The sequence below is a fragment of the Mytilus trossulus genome, chromosome 10, assembly GCF_036588685.1.
Source record: "Mytilus trossulus isolate FHL-02 chromosome 10, PNRI_Mtr1.1.1.hap1, whole genome shotgun sequence".
NCBI classification, from domain to species: Eukaryota; Metazoa; Mollusca; class Bivalvia; order Mytilida; family Mytilidae; genus Mytilus; species Mytilus trossulus.
In genome coordinates this window covers 73,921,373-73,942,683 of record NC_086382.1, presented here as the reverse complement: position 1 = coordinate 73,942,683, position 21,311 = coordinate 73,921,373, and the positions used below count along the sequence as shown (strand labels likewise).

At 31.3% G+C, this 21,311-nt stretch overlaps 1 protein-coding gene across 2 annotated transcripts in view; it reads right to left on the bottom strand.

Annotated features, from left to right (window-relative positions):
- The window catches only part of LOC134688545 (uncharacterized), a 56,757-nt gene extending 37,701 nt beyond the window's left edge, over positions 1 to 19,056 (bottom strand). The window contains exons 1-2 of one of the 2 annotated variants that reach the window (XM_063549338.1): positions 18,941 to 19,044; positions 12,930 to 13,029 (exon numbers count right to left, since the gene is read on the bottom strand). The gene's annotated coding sequence lies outside the window, so the exon portion shown is untranslated. Of the gene's footprint in view, positions 1 to 12,929; positions 13,030 to 18,940 lie in introns of both variants that reach the window. The other variant, XM_063549340.1, reaches the window with a different exon arrangement.
- Positions 19,057 to 21,311: the final 2,255 nt, after the last annotated feature.

The following is a 21,311-nucleotide window of genomic DNA, read 5'->3' as shown; positions in this document are numbered from 1 at the left end:
TACATTATCAGAGGTTAAAATTGTTATAAATAAACTAAAAACAGGTAAATCTTCAGGACCTGATAAAATCTTAAATGAAATTATGAAATTCAGTAGCCCTGTTACACTTAAATCTTTTACAAAACTTTTCAATGCTATACTTAAATCTGGATGCTATCCTAAACTATGGGAAAAATCATATTTTATTCCAATTCATAAATCAGGAGACAAATATGATTTAAATAACTATAGAGGAATTGCTCTAATGAGCTGTTTGTCAAAAGTATTTAGTGCATTGTTAAATAATAGACTAAATAAACATAATTATGGAATCCAAATATAACCACTCACAGTTTGGATTTCGAGAAAATCATAGAACTTCTGATAGCTTATTTATTCTTAAATCTATTATAAATAAATACCTTCATAAAAATAAAAATAAAATATATATTTGCTTCATAGACTTTAAATAAGCCTTTGACTCTCTTTGGCGGCTAGGACTAATGTATAAATTGTGTAAACTATGAGTTGGTAAACACATCTTTAACATTATTAAAGCACAATTCGATCATACTCTTGATTCTTTCAAACATAAGAACTCGGAGTCTAAACATTTTATTATAGATAAAGGTGTAAGACAAGAAGATTCTTTAAGCTCCACTTTATTTAATATTTTTATTAATGACTTAAGTCAGATATTTGAAAAGCCAAACTCTACCCCTGTAAAACTTATAAATTCAGACATAGGAAGTCTTCTACTTGCAGATGATTAAATCATATTATCAGAGAGCGAAAACTGTCTGCAAAATAGTTTAAATAATCTCTCTGAGTATTGTGATAAATGGCAATTAACAGTTAATACAAAAAATCTAAAACCATGATACTACAAAATAACCCAAGTAAAATAAATAAACCCTTTTTGAAATTTAAAGGAAAATACCTTGAAAAAGTGTATGAATATAAATACCTTGGATGTGTTATAACATCTAATGGCAGTCTAACTAGTTGTAGTTCAGATCTTGCAAAAAAAGCAAGAAAAGTTTTATTTGCTATTAACTCTTACTCATCAGGCTTTGGACAACTTCCTGTGAGAGTGTCTTGCAACCTTTTTGAAACTTTGGTCAAACCTATTTTAACATATAATAGTGAAATATGCTATATGGACACTTATATTCAATTTTATAGAGCTAAACTCCGAGCTAACAAAAATAGCTCAACACCAGATCCTATTCATTTTATTGATAAAACTGTTTTAGAAAAAAACCAGCTACATTTTATGAAACAAGTACTGGGGACAAAAAGAAGCTCAACAAATCTAGCTGTTAGAAATGAACTAGGACTTTTGCCATTAGAATCTTTCATAAAAACCCAAACTATGATGTACCTATCTAGATTAAATAATGAAAATCTAAACCCACTTCTTAATGAAGCCTTTAAATTAACTCAAAGTTTATATACCAAGGGAACATACTCTTGGTATACTTTTGCAAAAAATGTGTCACAAGATATAAATATTGACATTAAACTAATTGAGGAAACTAAAACTTTAAAACAGACTAAAATGTTAAAACCCCAATTAAAAAAAAGTTATATCAACTATTATCAAACTCTTATTGATGATAAAATAAATAACTTAAATGAAAATAATAAAATATATCTATATAAATTTCTTAAATCTAATATAAATAACCAAATGCAATACTACCTATCACACCCAAGTAAAGAGACAAGAAAAATGTTAACCAAATTTAGAATAAGCGATCATTGTCTCTTCATAGAAACTGGACGATATACCAAAATACCACGAAATGAAAGAAAATGTAAAATATGTAATATCTTAAACGATGAATTTCATTTTTTCTTCAACTGTAAAATAAATAAAAATATAAGAGAAATCTTTCTAAAATATTATATACAAAAATATGTAAATTTTAATACACTTAATTTTACTGATAAACTCGTGATAATACTTAATCCATCAACACCAAATGATGTAAAAGCAGTTGTTTCTTTTATTAAAGAGTCATTAGAACTGAGGAAAGGAGAACAGTAACTGTTTTTATCATATTTCTTATAATATTGTCGAGTTTTCATTATGTTTCATTATGTTTGTTTGTCAATGTATTTGCCACAACCAAAATTGGTTTTTGTATGTTTTGCAAATAAAGATAATATATTAATCTAATTAATATAATATATTCCCGAATCTATTTCATAGTGAATTTTTTCCTTGAATCTTATTTTTTATATATTCATTTATATAACAAGATGACTTACAACATAAATTTTTAATAAGACAGAAATTATTTCACAGGTAAATACTATCCAGCTGTTAAAATTGCTTTTGTTCCAATATATTGTTATGCTATAATTTATCTGATGTCCATACAATCAACAACAACATCTTTGTCCCCAGACTATTTATATAGTTAAAAATATTATCATAATCAAATTCGTCCATTACTGTTAACAGTAGTTATGCAACTGTATTTCTACCTTTACGTTTTAATTTATATTTGTACTGAGATCTGAAATCAACTCACTTTTACATGTATTTCACTTACTTTATTTAATCATGATATTATTTAAAAATTGAAATTATTTCTGGTTTTTCTTTCTTATGTTTAATGATAATTTTCTTTTTAAAAGAATGCTATTTACTTGATTTTTTTTTAGGATTTTTTTCAATGATAATTTTTGAAATAAAAAATACGTTTTTTTACGAAATAGGTTTAATTCAAATACACTTTTATTATTTCATAGTATTTGTAAAGGATAAGTTTTTTTCTAATAACTATTCAATACGTTAACTACCCAGATAGAATTTCACGGCAAAGGAGAAAATATTCCAGGGAAATATTTTCCTCCGGATAAAAAAATAACAACAACTTCTGTGACATTTTTTCCTCCGGATCAAATTTAACCCGGATATAATTTTGCTTTACATAAATACGGTCATTTTAGCCACAAAGTTATGATGAAATTTAAAAAGGGGCACTAGCTGTCGAATTCATGTTCAGCAATTTGAATCAAATACTCATATTTGATTTATAACAATATAAATAAAATTGAGAATGGAAATGGGGAATGTGTCAAAGAGACAACAACACGACGTTACCAACAGGTCTTCAATGTAGCGAGTTTATGCTAGACAGAAGATCTCTTGAAAATATGTATTTTAGCTGTTTTCGCCCCTTACTTGAATATGTTGATGTTGTCTGGGATAACTGTCCCGATTACTTAAAAGCAAAGCTTGAACATGTAAATTACGATGCTGCACGCATCGTTACTGGTGCAACAAAACTCACCAGTCTACGCTTACTTTTGGCTGAATGCGGATGGGAGACTCTTCAACAGCGAAGAGATAAGCATAAACTTTTACTTTTTCATAATAGGGTGAATGGAAAGACCCCATGTTATCTAAATGATATCCTTCCCGATCAGTTTAGAAACATTCATCAGTATGAACTCGTTCTGCAAATAATTTCCCATCAGTACCCTGTCGAACTACTTATCATATGAATAGTTTCCTTCCATCAACAGTTCGACTATGGAATAGCCTCCCCCCAGATATAAAAAATGCTGGTTCTATCGCGCCACTTAAAGCATTTCTAAAGATAAATCATTCTATACCAAATTATTATTATGCAGGCAGTAGACTAGGCCAGATATATCATGCCCGAATCCGTACCGAGAGCAGTAGTCTTAGGGATCACTTGTATCAGAAAAATTTGGAATCAGACCCATTTTGTAAATGTAAACAGATAGAAACCTCAGAACACTTCCTTCTTAACTGTCCCAATTATCATCGAACTCGTGAAGCCCTTTTTGTTAACCTAGTTGGTACACTTAGCATAGATACGTTACTATATGGGGATCCGATATAGTCAATAAAAACAACTTTCTTTTTGTCCAAGACTATATATTGAAAACTAAGAGATTCACATAATTATTCTTGTTGGCCCAACAACAAGTCACCCAATATTAAAAATACTATCTGCATTATATTTTAATTTCCATTACATTTGATTTCTTTTTCCATGATATTATATTATATAATTGTACATTTTCTGTCCATTGTAATTGATTTTGCCATTTAAAAGGAGAGGAATTTGTATAAGTGACTTGTCACTTGTTTTCCAATCCATTGTATTGTATTTATGTTCGCATTTATTTATCTGTTTCTGAATAAAATATTGTTTACACTAATGTAGCGAGTTATTCTAAAAGCAACAATTAAAGAGGCATTGGCATCATGAAGCTACGTTGATCCATGGCATGGATCAACGTAGCTTCGTTTTGTGTGTAAATCAATCTAGACGCCATCTAATTAACTATTTAGTTGACCTCTTAAGTCATCCGATGATCATTAAAGCGATGTAAACATGAATATAGATATAGATAGATTAAACAAACGCGTGCTGTTGGATTTTCTATGTCTACTAGAACACACCCGCGAAATCGCGGGCATTCAGAGCGAAGTTGAAAGTATGTAAAGTGTTGTTGGAAGAATTATGTAAAATATTGAATGACTGGAGAATTTCAGCAAAAGTATTATAAGTCAAAGGTTATTGGGGACAGGAAAATGTTTTTTTTTTTTATCCCTCCTCCTTTATTTCCAAATTTCCTAATTTTGGTTTTCTATCAATTTCAATATGAACATAATACATTTAGTGGGGAATTTCAGCAAAAGTAATACTATCATAAGTTATAGGTTATTGGCGACAGGAAAATGTTTTTTTATATCCCTCCTCCTTTATTTCCAAAATTCCCAATTTTTGGTTTTCTATCAATTTCAATATGAACATAATACATAGAGTATGTTGTAGAGTATGTTATGAACATTTAAGTAAGGAGCCTGTAATTCAGTGGTTGTCGTTTGTTTATGTGTTACATATTTGTTTTTCGTTCATTTTTTGTACATGAATAAGGCCGCTAGTCTTCTGGTTTGGATTGTGTTACCTTGTCAGTTCGGGGCCTTTTAAAGCTGAGTATGCGGTATGGGCTTTGCTCGTTGTTGAAGGTCGTACGTTGACCTATAGTTGTTAATTTCTGTGTCATTTTGGTCTCTTGTGGAGAGTTGTCTCAACATGGCTATCATACTACATCTTCTTTTTTTGTAATCTATGCATTTTGTAAAAGATTTAATAACTGGAGAATTTCAGAAAAGGTATCAAAAGTTCACTTGAATAATTTTAGGGCTTATCTGTATATTATGAACATTCATAACTATATAAATATAGTGTATTTACTTTCAATTTTAAGTTTACTAATCGATCCATGGTGGTCATTGATATAGTATACAGACCTCTATATTTAATAAACTATGTGACCGCCGTGAAAATAATAGCAGATAGAATTCTTAAACTTAAAATACAGTATACAGAAAAACGCAAACCGGAAGTCTCTCTCTTAATCAACTATGTGACGCCGTGGATACCATGGTGGTCATTGATATAGTATACAGACCCTCTCTATTTAATAAACTATATGACCGCCGTGGATAGTAAATTTGAAAATGATAGCAGATAGAATTCTTAAAATACAGTATACAGAAAAACGCAAACCGGAAGTCTAATCAGACTTAAAATTTCGTCCAATGACGGGACAATATCCGGATGCCTTTTTTCTCGTTTTTCTCCCAAAATAACTCAATCTGAATAATCATATGAATGGATGACAAATGAGACTATGCACTGTACCTATAGGACACAGAGGCGTGTTGATTAATTTGTTGTGGAAAGAAGAGAAGCGACACCAAAAATGAGGTCTTCTCGTTTAATAGTATAGATTTAATTTCATATTATAGATGAAAAATAAATATTTATAATAGTTTTACATGTATAAGAATGATTTTTGTGGATCGAATCAGTCAATCAAATTATGTACCTTTGTCTGGCACACTATTTCACTATTTACATTTCGATAATATTTAAGCCAAAACAATAATTGTACATATGAGTCTTCAGTCGGCATTCGGTGGCAACTGAGGCAACTTTAAAAACAGGACTGGTTTTTTTTTTGTTAACAAGAATTTATATAAAAAAAAGAAGAATCAAACATAGAAAAATTGTCGCATTGACAAATAAGAAAAAAGGCCAACACATACACGTATATCTATAAAAACAATGAGATGTTTACCTTATGAATATCAAGTTTTCTTTACTCAATACGTCCCCTTTCAATAAACTGTTTGTTTGTGTTAATGAACGTAGAAAGACCACGAATACTGACTAGACAATGCTTTAACTACGCACCAATATTGTACTTATCTAACGAAAGAGACACAATTGTTGGACAAGTGTTATCATAATTGGGTTGTCAAGTACCACATTGTTTCCTTCACGTACAGTTTATATGCTTAAAAATCACCACTGACTTTATATAGCTACGTCTCACTTCATTCCTTGGTGAGATTTCAAAGTCATATCTAAAGGTTTTTTTAACTAGTCTTAAAGTTAAAAGTAATCAGAAAAATGTGCTGGCTAAATATTTTAAACTTAATATAAAGGGTGCTTGTTGGTTGCCACTTGATTCTTGGTGCCAATCTTTAATAACGATGCTTTAGCATTCCAAACTTTTACTGTCTTAAAGTTAAAAGTAATCAGAAAAATGTGCTGGCTAAATATTTTAAACTTAATATAAAGGGTGCTTGTTGGTTGCCACTTGATTCTTGGTGCCAATCTTTAAAAACGATGCTTTAGCATTCCAAACTTTTACCAAACATTTTGGAACTAAAAAGTAAAAACACAAAAATACTGAACTCCGAGGAAAATTCAAAAAGGAAAGTCCAAAATCAAAAGGCAAAATCAAAAGTCCAAACGCATCAAACGAATGGATAACACCAGTCATATTCCTGACTTGGTACAGGCATTTTCTAATGTAGAAAATGATGGTTTGAACCTGGTTTTATAGCTAGCTAAACCTCTCACTTGTATGACAGTCGCATCAAATTCCATTACATTGTCAACGATGCATGCACAAAACAAACATACTCAAAGAGTAAAAATGTCAAAAATAGCGGTACAACAGTCAATATTGTGTTATCATCTTAAAGGTCCCAAAAGATCACTACTATTTAATTTTTATAATTATGAGTTTGACTCAAAACTGACAAAGGAAACGTAAGAACGCTGCAGGTTTGTAATCTTTCTGAAAATGGGGATACACGAACATATAATCCAAATATTATATAAAAAGAACTGATTCGTCAATCATTTATCGTGTGTTTATTTATAATTGTTATAACTTTCCATAGCTTTATTCGAAATATCTAGGGAAAGGTATATCCAAAATATCCAGAACACTCGGCAAGCCCCGCGTTTTAGGTTTTGAAATAAATTAGTTATGCTGTTAATACTAGTACATATGTATTCATGAAGGTCCTCTTAAATTTTCAACACATAATTTGTATAAGAAGTCGTCCACCAGCCAATTTATCGAAAACTATTCACGTCCATATATATTCAAAGTTTTAATTACCATAAAGTTGGGTGCAGAGAGCCTGTGATAATAACTCGCAAAATTGATTGAAAACAGAAATTGAGTTTCACTTGCTTTTGATTTCTGTCCGCTTAGGGGAGGGTTGAGTGCGCAAACATGTTTAAACTTGCCAAATTCTGTTTATCAGTTGTTGCCGTTTGTTGCTGTACATCATATTTGGTTTTCGTTAATAGGTAATTACATAAGTAAGACCGTAATTAGTTTTCTCATTTGAATTGTTTAACAATTGTTATTTAAAATTATTTTAGTAGTTTACTATGTGGTGTGGGTTTTGTTCTTTGTTGAAGGCCGTAAGACGACCTTTCATTGATAATTTTCTGGTGGATAGTTGTCGAAATCATACACATCTTCTTATTTTATAATCACTATCCGATTGGAAACGATTCTTGTGATGATACAGTGTGCAGTTACAAAATATGACTATGGAAACATTACAATTATCATGAAAGTAAATGTAATTAAAGTGCTTATAATATTTAAAGCATGATATCATAGCTAGATATGATAAACATGCATATTGCACTGGTCCACAGGGGCTTATTAAGTGGATCAGACGAGGTCTTACTGTCAGTGGCGGTCGCTATCCTATAAGCTCATGTGTTGTATATAGGATATCGACCGCCATTGACATGAAAACCTCGTCTGACCCACTAAACTTTCAAGTTGACTCTTGTAGAAAATAGTGCTCGTTTAAATATCGATAGACATGTGGTTAATTGGGGCACTACTCTGTCCTGGTCAAGATGAATCCAATGTTTCATAGGATAGCAGTTAAACGTAGTTGGGTAGTAAAAGAGCAACACTTAATGTCGAAGCTAGTACGTTTTAGCCTGCTTAGTTTTTAAATTTTCTTTTTTTTTATGTTAGTGTTCACCCTAACTGTGCATGCATTTAATTGAATGTTTTACAAATGTCATATGGTCTACATAGTAAATATAAACTGGCCCAACCCAACATAGTCCTACGTCACCAAGTGCACGTTGTATTTTGTCTTTGTCTAAACGTTCAAATGTCTAAATGGAGTTGTACTAGAATGGCGAGTTGTTTTGTACTGTCAAATATGTTTTGTAACTTCTATTTCTTATTCACTTTAGAATAAACTAACCACTTTTTCATGTGCATAATCATTGATCGTTTTAATAGTTTTTAACTGTTGAGAAGCTATATGTTAGCACCATATGTTTAATCTCTTTTGATTTTTGAATAAGAAAATTATTATATATTTTTTCATTGTTGTAAGCGATATGATCAAATATAAAATAGTAGGTTAATAGTTCACTGTGCCTTGCATCTATATTTAAATGGAAATTTTCAATTTATCAATAAAATCATTCACTGGTAGAAAAGATATACTATGTGGATAATTTGCAATACTTTTAACTACTCTCGTTATCGACGAGTCGACATTTTGTTTTATTGACAGTAAGTAAACTTTTATAAATACATGTGTCGTTTGTTACCTGTATGCATCATGTAGTATATTTCCCAGCTTTATTGAATTGCAATCAATGAAGCAACAATACATAATATATGATTGCAGCTGTACGCAAAAGTTTTGATTATGAAATTTTGAAAAATTCCCATTCAATTAATGTAATGACAGAAAACATGGCATTCTCGCAAATTATTTTTCTTCTGATACTGTAGAACAGGCTTTATGTTTGTTTGTGTTTTCTCTTATTTTTGATATAAGACGTGGCACGGTACTTGTCTATCCCAGATTCATATATTTGGTTTTGATGTTATATTTGTTATTCTCGTGGTGTTTTGTCTGTTGCTTGGTCCGTGTCTGTGTGCTGTTGCGTTTCGGTGTTGTGTCGTTGTTCTCCTCTTATATTTAATGCGTTTCCCTCGGTTTTGGTTTGTTACCCCGATTTTGTTTTTTGTCCATGGATTTATGAGTTTTGAATAGCGGTATACTACTGTTGCCTTTATTTATATATATATTTTTGTTTTGGGGCCAGGTGAAGCACTCCTCCGGTTGCAGAATTTCCTCGCTGCATTAAAGGCCCATTGGTGGCCTTCGGCTGTTATCTGCTCTTTGGTCGGGTTGTCATTGACACATTCCCCATTTCAATTCTGAATTTTATTTAGTTTGCCTTAGGTTTCATCTTAGAAAAGAGGCAAACGTTGGCTGTTTTTACACTTAAAAATATACTGGGTTCAGTCAAACATATGCAATTGGAAAAGTTTTAAGGACTATCTTCAGGGGCGGATACAGGATTTGAAGTTAGGGGGCGCAGAATAAAATTTCGCCTAGCGGAACGAGGCGAATTTTTTTTTGAGGTTAAAATAATCAAAGTTGATGAAATATTCTTCTAGAGTGGGTACAATGTAGATAGATATCATGCCAAGCGAAGTTTGGCTAGACACATTTGTGGGGAAATAAATGAGCGAGAAATTAAAGGCTTTCAATCTAAAACCGCATAGTTTAAATAACAATCTACATTAACCATAATTAGCAAAAAAATCTTTTAGTCTCTGTTCATTGACTTCCTCTATATATTTACCAGACTGAAACGGGACTGAATAAAAGTAGAATAGAAACAATACCGAGTACACAAACTGATTCTCCATATAAAAAAATAAACGAATTTTATGTCAATGGTTGCTGGGAAAACTGGTGCTACATTACTATAACTTTATGGAATATTTTCGGTGGAAAATGAAGTAGGGACGTCGTATATTCACACAAACAGAAAATATTGTGCAATAAAATCGGTTAACTTAAAAAATTCTTTAAATAACTCTCCATAACCACTAGCCCCGGTCAAACTTGGTTCAGACGAAGGAAATGTGTAGAGTCGACAGATAGACAGACTGACGGACAGACGCAAAGTGAACGAAGCAAAGATGATAGCTCATCTGACCGTCAATGTAAGATTTTGAAAACGAAAATTATTACTGGTTCAATTTATTTGTCAATTCATAATACGTGTTTTTATTTTTGTTCTATTTTCGGAGGTCGTACTAAACTTTTTACATACTGTAAAAAAAAAATTGGCCGCTAACCACTAACATTTAAATGAGATCCTTAAAAAATGTGCGTATTTACTTGGGTGTAATACTGTAGTACCTACGGGTTTGGTTCTTGACCGTTTATGCATGCTTCGGCAAAATTTATATGTTGCAAGTGAGAATCATATAATGTCACAGAGATATATTAAAATAATGAGTCAAATTATTAAACTAACCTCTCGCATGAACCATTATCTAATTCTTTATCTTTCCTTAAGAAAGAATCTAACTTAGACTGCTTTCTTGGTCGTGCCATGATGAAATAACCAAAATAGCGGGTAGGGCACTTCCACCTTCTTCGTGGGAAAGTGATGTGGGGATGTTTTTGAACTTCGATTATCAAAGAAATTGTTTATTAAAACTGCAACTATCTTGTCACAATTATTTTATTCTAACTGCTGAAAGCCTATGATATTTGTCATCAAACGCAGTACGGCGTCCCTTCCTTTGAAGTGTAACACGTTTATAGAACTTTTAAAAATAAACAATACATGTAGGTCAGATGATTAGTAATCACGTTACATAATTCTGTTAAAATACTGTTTTATAAAGTAAGACTTGTTTGAATGTTAAAACAATTTATCCACCAATAAAACCGTGTGTATTATATTTAATAGAAAAAAGAATATTCCTGATATCAAATTTAAATTTGGAAACAATATATTGCAAATAGTTAAAGAAGTTAAATTTTTAGGGATTATATTTGATTGCAAATTAACTTGGAATAAACACATTCAGTACATACATACAAGTGTAAGCCAAAAAAGTGTCCCATGAAATTGTGTCCTCTAGAACATTATTTCACAGTTCGTCTGTGAAATTTTGTTCATGGGACAGAATATCACATTTGTAAACTATAAAATAGTGTCTCCCTTAGTGAAAAATTGTCCCTAGTACTTGCACATAATTTCATGGATGTTTTATAAAAATATGTCACAAAGGACAATATTTCATAGTGTAGCTATTTTTTTCTGTCCCTAAAGAAGGGAAATAATTTAGAAATCATTGAAATGTTTTAATCAATTAGTTAAATCATAATTGAAATTTAAATAAAGACAACACAGATGACAACAAAGATGGAAAGTGATAATTTTGAACAGCTAGCTAGCTGTATGATTATGTGTGTGATGGTCAATACCCTAAAAAAATTGAAAATAATGATAGGAGATCATTTAGAAGGAAGGCAAAGCAGTTTCAAATTAAAAACAATGAAATGTATTATATACATATTGACAAAAAAAAAACACAAGAGAAAACATTAAAACTTGAAATTCATAAGGACAAATTGAAACAAGACCGAAAGGTATGTGCAAGAAGAAACAGCAATCAAGCATTTATGAATATTATTCATGACATTATTGATCTTGTTAAAAAGGACAATTCAAAGATGTTAAAACAATTCATAGATTCCTAATATATTTAAAAACAAATGTCAATTTAGTCTTATTATTTTTTGTAAATTTTTTTTTTTGGTATTAGACAAGACTGTTATGCAATATGGACATGATTTCACTATGAGAAGATGTCCAAAGAAGGTCACAATAGAATCTCTTGTCAAGGGACACTTTTACATAGAAGTGGACAATATTTTATAATAAAATTATGTCCTGGACCAATTTCATAGTTCTTATCTGTGAAATTTTGTCCATGGGACATCATTTCATGGGGGACACTATTTAATCCTACACTAGATGCACCAAAGTGTTGAACTGTATGAGGGTAATATCTGGGACCAAATGGGGCGCTAACAGCCACACACTACGAAATATATATGTAGCGTTAATAAGATCCAAAATAGATTATGGATGTCAAATTTATAATACCGCATCATACTCGACAAAAAAGATCCTAGATAGTTTACAAACGCAGGCCTTGCGTACTTGTACAGGTGTCATTAAAGGGGCCTCACTTGCACGTTTACAGGCCGAAATGGGTGACCCTCCCTACGAGGACAGAAGAAAATCTTTAATTACAAAAGCATATTTAAATATTATGAGTTATGATGATCTCCATCCAGCTAAAATTAGTCTACAAAACGATTTTGATTATCAATACTATCAAAACCGTATTAAAACGAAGCAAAAACCATTCTACTGCATAGCACAAGATGTTATACAAACATTCAATATTGATACAAAAGTTATATATGAACAGAGTGAATGCCCACAGCCCCCGTGGCACTTACTTAAACCCAATGTTAGCACCCAGTTACACAATATTATAACAAAAAAGGACCTCCCACATCTTATCAAAAGCGAGGGCGATATCCTCATTGATACTAATTATAAAAATTATATAAAAATATATACTGACGGATCCAAAGAACCAGATAGTGGAAAAAGTAGCTGTGCTTATGTAATACCAGAATTCAAAATAAAAAAAGGGTATAGACTGCATAACAATTTATCAGTATTTACATGTGAACTTACGGCAATATTCCTTGCACTCAATTGGATACAAGATGTCCTACCATTAAATGTTGTAATATTCGTTGATTCATTATCAGCTTTACAGGCAATACAGGGACCTCTATCAAAGGTCAATAACTTAATTATTTATGATATTTACTATAGTATAACAACGCTACTAAAAGCAGGTATAAATGTCGTGCTCGAATGGATTCCTAGCCATGTAGGTATCTGGGGAAATGAGTTAGCTGATATGCAAGCAAAACATGCTTTGAATTATGAAATTATATACGCAAATACCCCACTATATAAAGAAGATATTAAAACTTTATGTACAAATATACTTAAAACTATGTGGCAAACTAGCTGGGATTCCAACAAAAAGGGTAGACACTTGTATGAAATAAAGGAAAAAATATCATTTAAGGTGTCCTTACCAAAAATGATAAGGCGCAAAGAAACTATTATGTACAGACTTAGAACTGGATATGCTAAACTAAATAAACATCTATTCAAAATAGGAGTTAAAAATTCTGAAATGTGCGAAAATTGCGGTAGAGCACCAGAAACAGCAAAACACTTTCTGCTAGAGTGCACTACATATAGCGATAACAGAAATGTTATGTTCCACTGAAGAGTTAATAGCACAAGGAGTTACAAATTTTTCGATGCAAAGTCTGCTTAGTGAAAAAGCACAATCAGTCCTACCCATTATTAATTTTATTCATGCCACAAAAGGGGACATATAAACATATGACATTTGAATAAAACAATGCGTAAATTGCAATTAAACTCTGAAAAGAATAAAAGAAAAAAAAAACAAAAAAAAACAACAGAACTAGGTAGGGATACATAAGTTCAGATAATTTTCTACAAATGGCAGTCCAAGTAAGCTATGAAATGCAAAGACAACTAACAACATGGCGGAGTGAGTAGGTCTGTATGCAAGAGCTCCCGCAAAATTTCGACTGAATTGATTGAAAAACATGAATTTGAAACGAATTTTGTTTTCGAAAGTGATATATACTGAACATTTAATATGCATCTTGATCTAAATGGGGCAAAAGAGAACAAGGAGCACTGGTAGCCAAACAGGTTTTACACCTCCAAACAAAACAAAATCAAATATGGCGTCGCCCTTTCAACAAAAACAACAAAGTTTTTCACAAGTACTGAACCAAGCTCATGTCAGACACTCTGCATACTAGCACACCTCATAATTTATCTAACAGAAGTGTGCCCATTCCACCACAATATCAACATAATCCTATGAACCAGACGTTTGAATGTACAAGTATACCAACAGACATTACATATCCTGCATATCACAATCCACAACCTCCGTTTGCATCCCAACCATTTCCCGTCTCAAGTGATAGTGTACGTACCCATATAACTATGGAAATGTTGTTCTCGTCAATAAATGTGATGAATCAAAGATTTGAAAGGTTTGATTTGGAATTTACTAACCGCTTCTCTCAACTTGACAAAAAATTAGATGAACGTTTCGGAGCAATAGATCAAAATTTAACAGGGATGAGGCAAGAGATAGATGAAATTAAGGAGACACAGAAAATGCATGATGAAATTTTAAAAACTGAAGAAAAACATCATCACGAAATTTCTGATAGAATGCGAGTGGTAGAAAACTATACACAAGATATAGAAATTGATTCAAACAATGTCAGGGAAGATTTCTTAAAACTTCAGAGTCACTCTATGAAGTATAACCTTATTTTTGGCGGAATTCAACAGACCCTTGATGATGATCACGAAGACACAGAAGCAGTGATTAAAAACTTTATAGAAAAAGAACTGGAAATCCCAAATGCAGATGCTATTCAATTTCAAAACGTGCACAGACTAAGAAAACGCCGTGATGGAAAACCACGCAATATTATCGCTAGATTTACAAATTACCGTGACCACGAACGTGTACGTAAATCTGTGCCTAATAAACTTAAAACAAAACCACAATTCTCAGTGAACCAACAGTATCCAACCGAAATTAGCAATCGCCGTAAAGCATTGATCCCTAAACTTAAAGAACTCCAGCGCCGAGGTACAAAAGCTTCCTTAATTTACGACCAAATAATGGTAGACGGACAACCTTATAATCCATCCCGTGACGAGCCTCCTAATCCAATACACAACGGTAGAGGAAATTACAGTTAGGACAACACATCAGACAATCATGGACCTTTAAATTGGACAGTTGACAATTTAAAATTTACCTATCTTAACGTTTGTGGTATTAATTCTAAATTACTGAATCCAGATTTTGCTACATTAATAAAGAGTTATGACATTCTTATATTTACTGAAACTAAAACTGATGATCTAGATGACTTGAAATTACCACACGATTATACTTTTTATGCAAAACATAGAAAAAAATGTAAAAAGAAATCAGGTGGTATTGTTGTTGTTTATAGAAAACACCTGTCGAAATTTTTAAATTTTATAAATTCTGAATCTGAATTTGTTCAGTGGGTAGAAATTTCAAAGAATTTATCAAACTTGCGAGAAAACATTTTGCTAGGTTGTATTTATATACCCCCCGAAAATACACGATATACTTCTGAAGAGTCGTTTTTGGAAATTGAAGATGAATTAATTAAATACTCAACTGATACAAAAAATATTGCATTAATTGGTGATTTTAACGCCAGAACTTCTACTGTCTCAGATTACATTATTCCTGACGAAAACTTATTAGAAATTTTAGATGTCAATGATTTTTATGATAATGATGATAATATTTTTTCATACCTTCATCTTAAAGATAAAGATATCCCTCTTGAGAGGTGTAGTAAAGATCGTGGTAGAGTAAATAAATATGGTAATATGTTAATAGAACTTTGTAAAAGAAGTGGTATTTATATTTGTAATGGCAGATTATTTGCTGATAAACATATTGGTTGTACAACTTGTAAAGATGCAAGTTTAGTAGATTATTTAATTATGTCTCCATGTATGTTTGATATAACATCAGATTTCGGTATTGTTGATTTTAATCCTATGTTTTCTGATGTTCACAATAGATTATATTTTTCATTTTCGTTTCCCTCGAGCAATTCATTAAACAATTCGCATAACCACACAATAAACAGTAATACTTACATCAGGTGGGACAGTACAAAAACAGAAGATTTCACTCAGGTGTTGACAAACGATACAGGTAGCTCATTACAACAGTTAAATGATATTTTGAATAGTATTGAAATTGACACAGCCACCAGTGAAAGTGTTAACGGTCTAGTAAATGACCTAGGTCGTGTACTTTTAGACACGGCTGAGACGGTATTTGGTAAATCAAAAAAGAAACTACACAACCCCGACCATGAAAATAAACCATGGTTCAATAAAGAATGTCGAATCAAACGAGATGCATTTCATAAAAGCAAAAGTACATACAATAAAGCAAAATCAGATGCAAACAAAACCGTATTAAATGACACAGCTCGAGAATATAAAAAAATTCTACAAGTTAATTATCACAAATATAAAGACAAATGTTCAAATGAGCTGAGAACATTGTCAAAGCATGACACAAAAGGATTTTGGAAAACACTAAAAAAAATGTCTTACACTAAAAAAGAATCTCCACCAATAGATATAAATACATTTTACGATTATTTTAAGGATTTAAACGCGGGTGAAGAAGATGATATACATGCACCCGATCTTGACATTAATCAGATATCTAGTAACCCCATTTATGATGAAATATTGAATGGAAGTATTACTGAACTGGAAGTTTTGGAAGCCATGAAAAATTTAAAAAATAACAAGGCACCTGGTTCTGATAAAATACTTAATGAATTTTTGAAAAATTCACCACCTTTTTTTATGTCATTGTATTGTAAATTATTTAATATTGTATTAGATACTGGAATTATTCCAGACTCTTGGACAAATGGCATTATTAAACCTGTGTTCAAAAATAAAGGCAATCCTACAGATCCTGATAATTTTAGAGCTATTACTCTTATCAGCTGTTTGGGAAAATTATTCACTTCTATTATAAATACTAGACTAAATTTTTTTTTTTTTTTTTTTTTTTTTTTTTTTTTTTTTTTTTGCGAATGAAATTTCGCTTATATCAGAAAATCAAGCTGGTTTTAGGAAAGGATATGCAACAACAGATAATATTTTTGTGTTACATGCACTTGTAGAATTATATTTTTCATTTGGAAAAAAACTTTTTTGTACATTTATTGACTTTAGAAAAGCTTTTGACACTGTTTTAAGAACTGGATTATGGCAAAAACTACATCTTAGTGAAATCAAGGGGAAATGTTTCAAAGTTATCTTTAATATGTATCAAGGTATTAAATCTTGTGTTCAATATAATGGTGAACAATCAGAATTTTTTCCATGTCTGATTGGTGTTAGGCAAGGGGAAAACTTGTCTCCTTTTTTATTTTCTATTTTCTTGAACGATTTGGAACAATATTTTAGAAATTTAGATGGTATTCCGTTAGAACTTTTAAAGGAAAAATTTGAAAACGAACTTCATATATTTTTTGAATTGTTCGTAATTCTGTATGCTGATGATACAGTAATCTTTTCAGAAACTAAAGAAGGCTTGCAACATTCCTTAGATATTTTCCAGTTGTACTGTGAAAACTGGAAATTGAAGGTGAATGTTAAGAAAACCAAAGTTATGGTATTTAGCAAGAGGAAAACTAAACAAAATCTGAAATTTACACTGCAGAATGATTTACTTGAAATTGTTGATACATATTCGTATTTGGGTGTCATTTTTAAATATAATGGTACATTTTTTGATACCAAAAAGAAACTTGTAGATCAAGCCCAAAAGGCACTGTTTTATATTTACAAAATTATACGGAATGAATCTTTACCAATTGATCTACAATTTAAACTCTTTGATTCTATGATAGAACCTATCTTACTGTATGGTTCTGAAGTTTGGGGCTTTGAAAACCTGAAAATTATCGAAAAAACTCACTTGAAATTCTGCAAAAGGGCGCTGAAAGTTAGAAACACTACGCCTAATTTTATGGTGTACGGAGAATTGGGTAGATTTCCTCTTGAAATAAAGGTGAAAATTAGAATGATTATATATTGGTGTAAAATTGTAAATAATGAATCAAAACTATGCAGTTTATTGTATAGACTGATGCTTGGTTTAAGGCCTAAATCTAAATACACCTTTAAATGGGTAAATTGTATAGAAGCAATATTAAACGATACTGGCATTGGATATATTTTTGCCAATCAAACAGGCTACTGTGATAAAATGTACTTAAAACAGATACTTTGTGATCAATTTGTACAACAGTGGTTTAGTAATATTGAAAATTCATCACGGGGTCAATTCTACTCAATATTTAAAAAAGATTTTACTTTAGAAACATATCTGCTAAAACTTCCCGAATATTCCAGGCTTTGGATCACACACTTTAGGTGTTCAAATCTGCGTCTGCCTATAGAAACAGGCAGATGGCAAAATATCCCGAGGCATGATAGAATATGTACTTTGTGTAAGAGTAATATTGGTGATGAATTTCATTTGCTATTTAAGTGTACTTATCAAAATATTGTTGTATTAAGGGAAAAGTTTCTGCCAAGCTATTACACAGTGAACCCTAATTATAAAAAAATGGAAGGTCTCCTTTCAATATGTAATGTACAACTGTATAAACGTCTTTCTGTATTTATCAAAAACATTGCAAATATGTTCTGAAAATGTTAAAAAAAACCATGTTGTATGTTATTGTTATATCTTTATACTATGTCATTGATACCACATAATTACTTCGTCATGTTTATATAATGCTATTATGTATGACCTCATGTTACACATGTATCTGTGTCTGAGTGTTCAAATAAAATCTTGAAATCTTGACAAATATATATATTTAAACATTTTCATTGAAAGTATAATATCCGTAATAAATTTTTAAAAAACAAACAAAAAAAACTATCCTATATCTAGAATAAGAAATAAGAATATGAAGAAATAACAGGTTATAAAGTAAACATGTAAACACAAAACTTACCCAACTTCTTCAATAACACCAATGCCACACCACAAACACGTGTTACAACACTATAATTCTAGTACATACACACCCAGGTACAAGGACGTGATTTAGTAACCAAACACCAATCAAACACACCCACATTTTTATTGTTTGTATAAAACAACAACACTACAAGGTCAATTAAATAGTTCAATTGTGAAATAAAGGAACACAGAAAGGGTAAAAGATGTATTAATATATAAGTGCCTTTACGACTTTATAAAATAGCAAACATTTTAAGCATAACGGTAGTACTACTATAGTACCCTTAGCATTTAAGTTTAAAATCCAACAAACCGAATTACTCAACTCAGATTTCAATTTAAAGGCTAACAACTAACATATAAAAATATAAAATTTAACTAACAAACAAAATTATTTAAAAAGTCGTATGCATTACTTGTAGACACGTATGTAGATTAGCGGTGCCAACCAGTGGTCGCCCCCAGACATGGTCGTCGTGACATACAGGGCATGAAATTAAGTTAAAGTTAAATCCAGTTTGACATGTACGAAGCTTAGAAAACAGTGGAGTCAGCGCAAAGTACATCGATTGTACTGAAATGACAAAAAAAGCCAGTACAATTCAAACTGGAACCCTTGTAATTAATATAGAAGTAGAATGCCCCGTTTTGTTTTAAAATAAAAATTGATCATCAGTCAGAGCACACGACGATGCCTTGTTCCAGGTTGCAATTAACCTACACTATCATGGTTTGTATCTTCCGTGAGATAGTGCGTATACACGATTCTCACGGGACCACTGGCTGGGGCAACTGATCAAACATAGTCTACTTATAGTATTCAAGAAATACGACAAAGCAACTGACCATCTTAATTAAAACAAACATAATTAAGTGACACAATACGTTATTTATAACAATAACACTAACAACCACAGAAGGAAAAAAAAAAAAAAAAAACATACAGCATTTTTCTTCTAGCTAAAAAATAGATGTAAAAGTATAGGGCAAAACCCGAAGTCTCAAAAACCAAATTTCTTAACCTCTTATAAAAGATTAAAAAAAAAACCATTCATTTGTTTTATATGTTTTATTTCTATTTTAATTTAATAAAATAAGTTTAAACTAGTACAGGTTAATAAGGCGCACCACCTGTAAACAAAAAGGGTCGCCTAGAATTTATATTTATTTTATTTAATTTTTAATTAAATGGAATTATCTCTGAAGTAAAATATTACTATAATGGACTAATTCCAAATTTAGTTACCAGGGCGCAATTACCAATTGGTAAGTCGTCCACCAAAAACATATAACCGTAATGTTAAAACAGATTGAATGCGACGACATAAGGCTAGCTTTCGTCGTCTCTTCGGATACTTATTCCGTGCGGACAACCCATGCTTTGCAAATTTTAGGGGGGCGCACGCCCGCCACGCCCCCGCCTAAATCCGCCCCTGATCTTTCATTAGATACATATATATATTACAGGCATTATCTAAATTTAAGCATTTTGTAAAATGCCTGCAAGATTTATTCATTATACATAATGACCAATTTTTCTAGGCATTTTACAAAATGCCTGACAAAATTGAAAATTTATTGTTTCTTATTTTTGCTCTTCTTTTTTTTATTCATTAATTTTCACAAATAAAACTGCTTCAGTGTTTAAAGCTATCAATTTGTTTTTTTACAATTCATTCTATAAATTAAAATTACTGAATAAAAAAAGAAGAGTAAAAAAAAGTAACAATAAATTTTACTGATTTATTCCAAATTCACACAAGCACAGAACTCGACAATTATTTATAATTTCTCAAAATATTTGTATGACAAAACTTATCTCTCTATTTGTCTTAATTTTTTGCAAATACATTGATTAACGCAAAAATTGTTTTTGACACCTCGACCAAATTTGAAGAAACCTGGATTATCACTAATTAAGCACTTCCATTACCATTTCTGATAAAACACTTACTATTTAACAACATTGGGTTTCCAAATGAGCACTCACATCACACATGCGTATCTTCTTTTGTATATGTTACAAGAAGATTCAAAGTACATTATCATGATTATAAAAAGAAGATGTGGTATCATTGTCAATGAGACAACTCTCCACAAGGGACCAAATGACCCAGAAATTAACAAGTTGAGTTACCGTACAGCCTTCAACAATGAGCAAAGCTTATACCACATAGTCCACTATAAAAGGCAATGAAATGACAAATGTAAAACGATTCAAATGAGACGACTAACGACCTAATTCATATAAAAAAAATGAATGAAAAACAAATACGTCACATACAAACAAACGACAACCACTGTTATTTTGACTTGTAAATATGAAGATACTTATACATTGACATCACAACCATAGTTCTTGA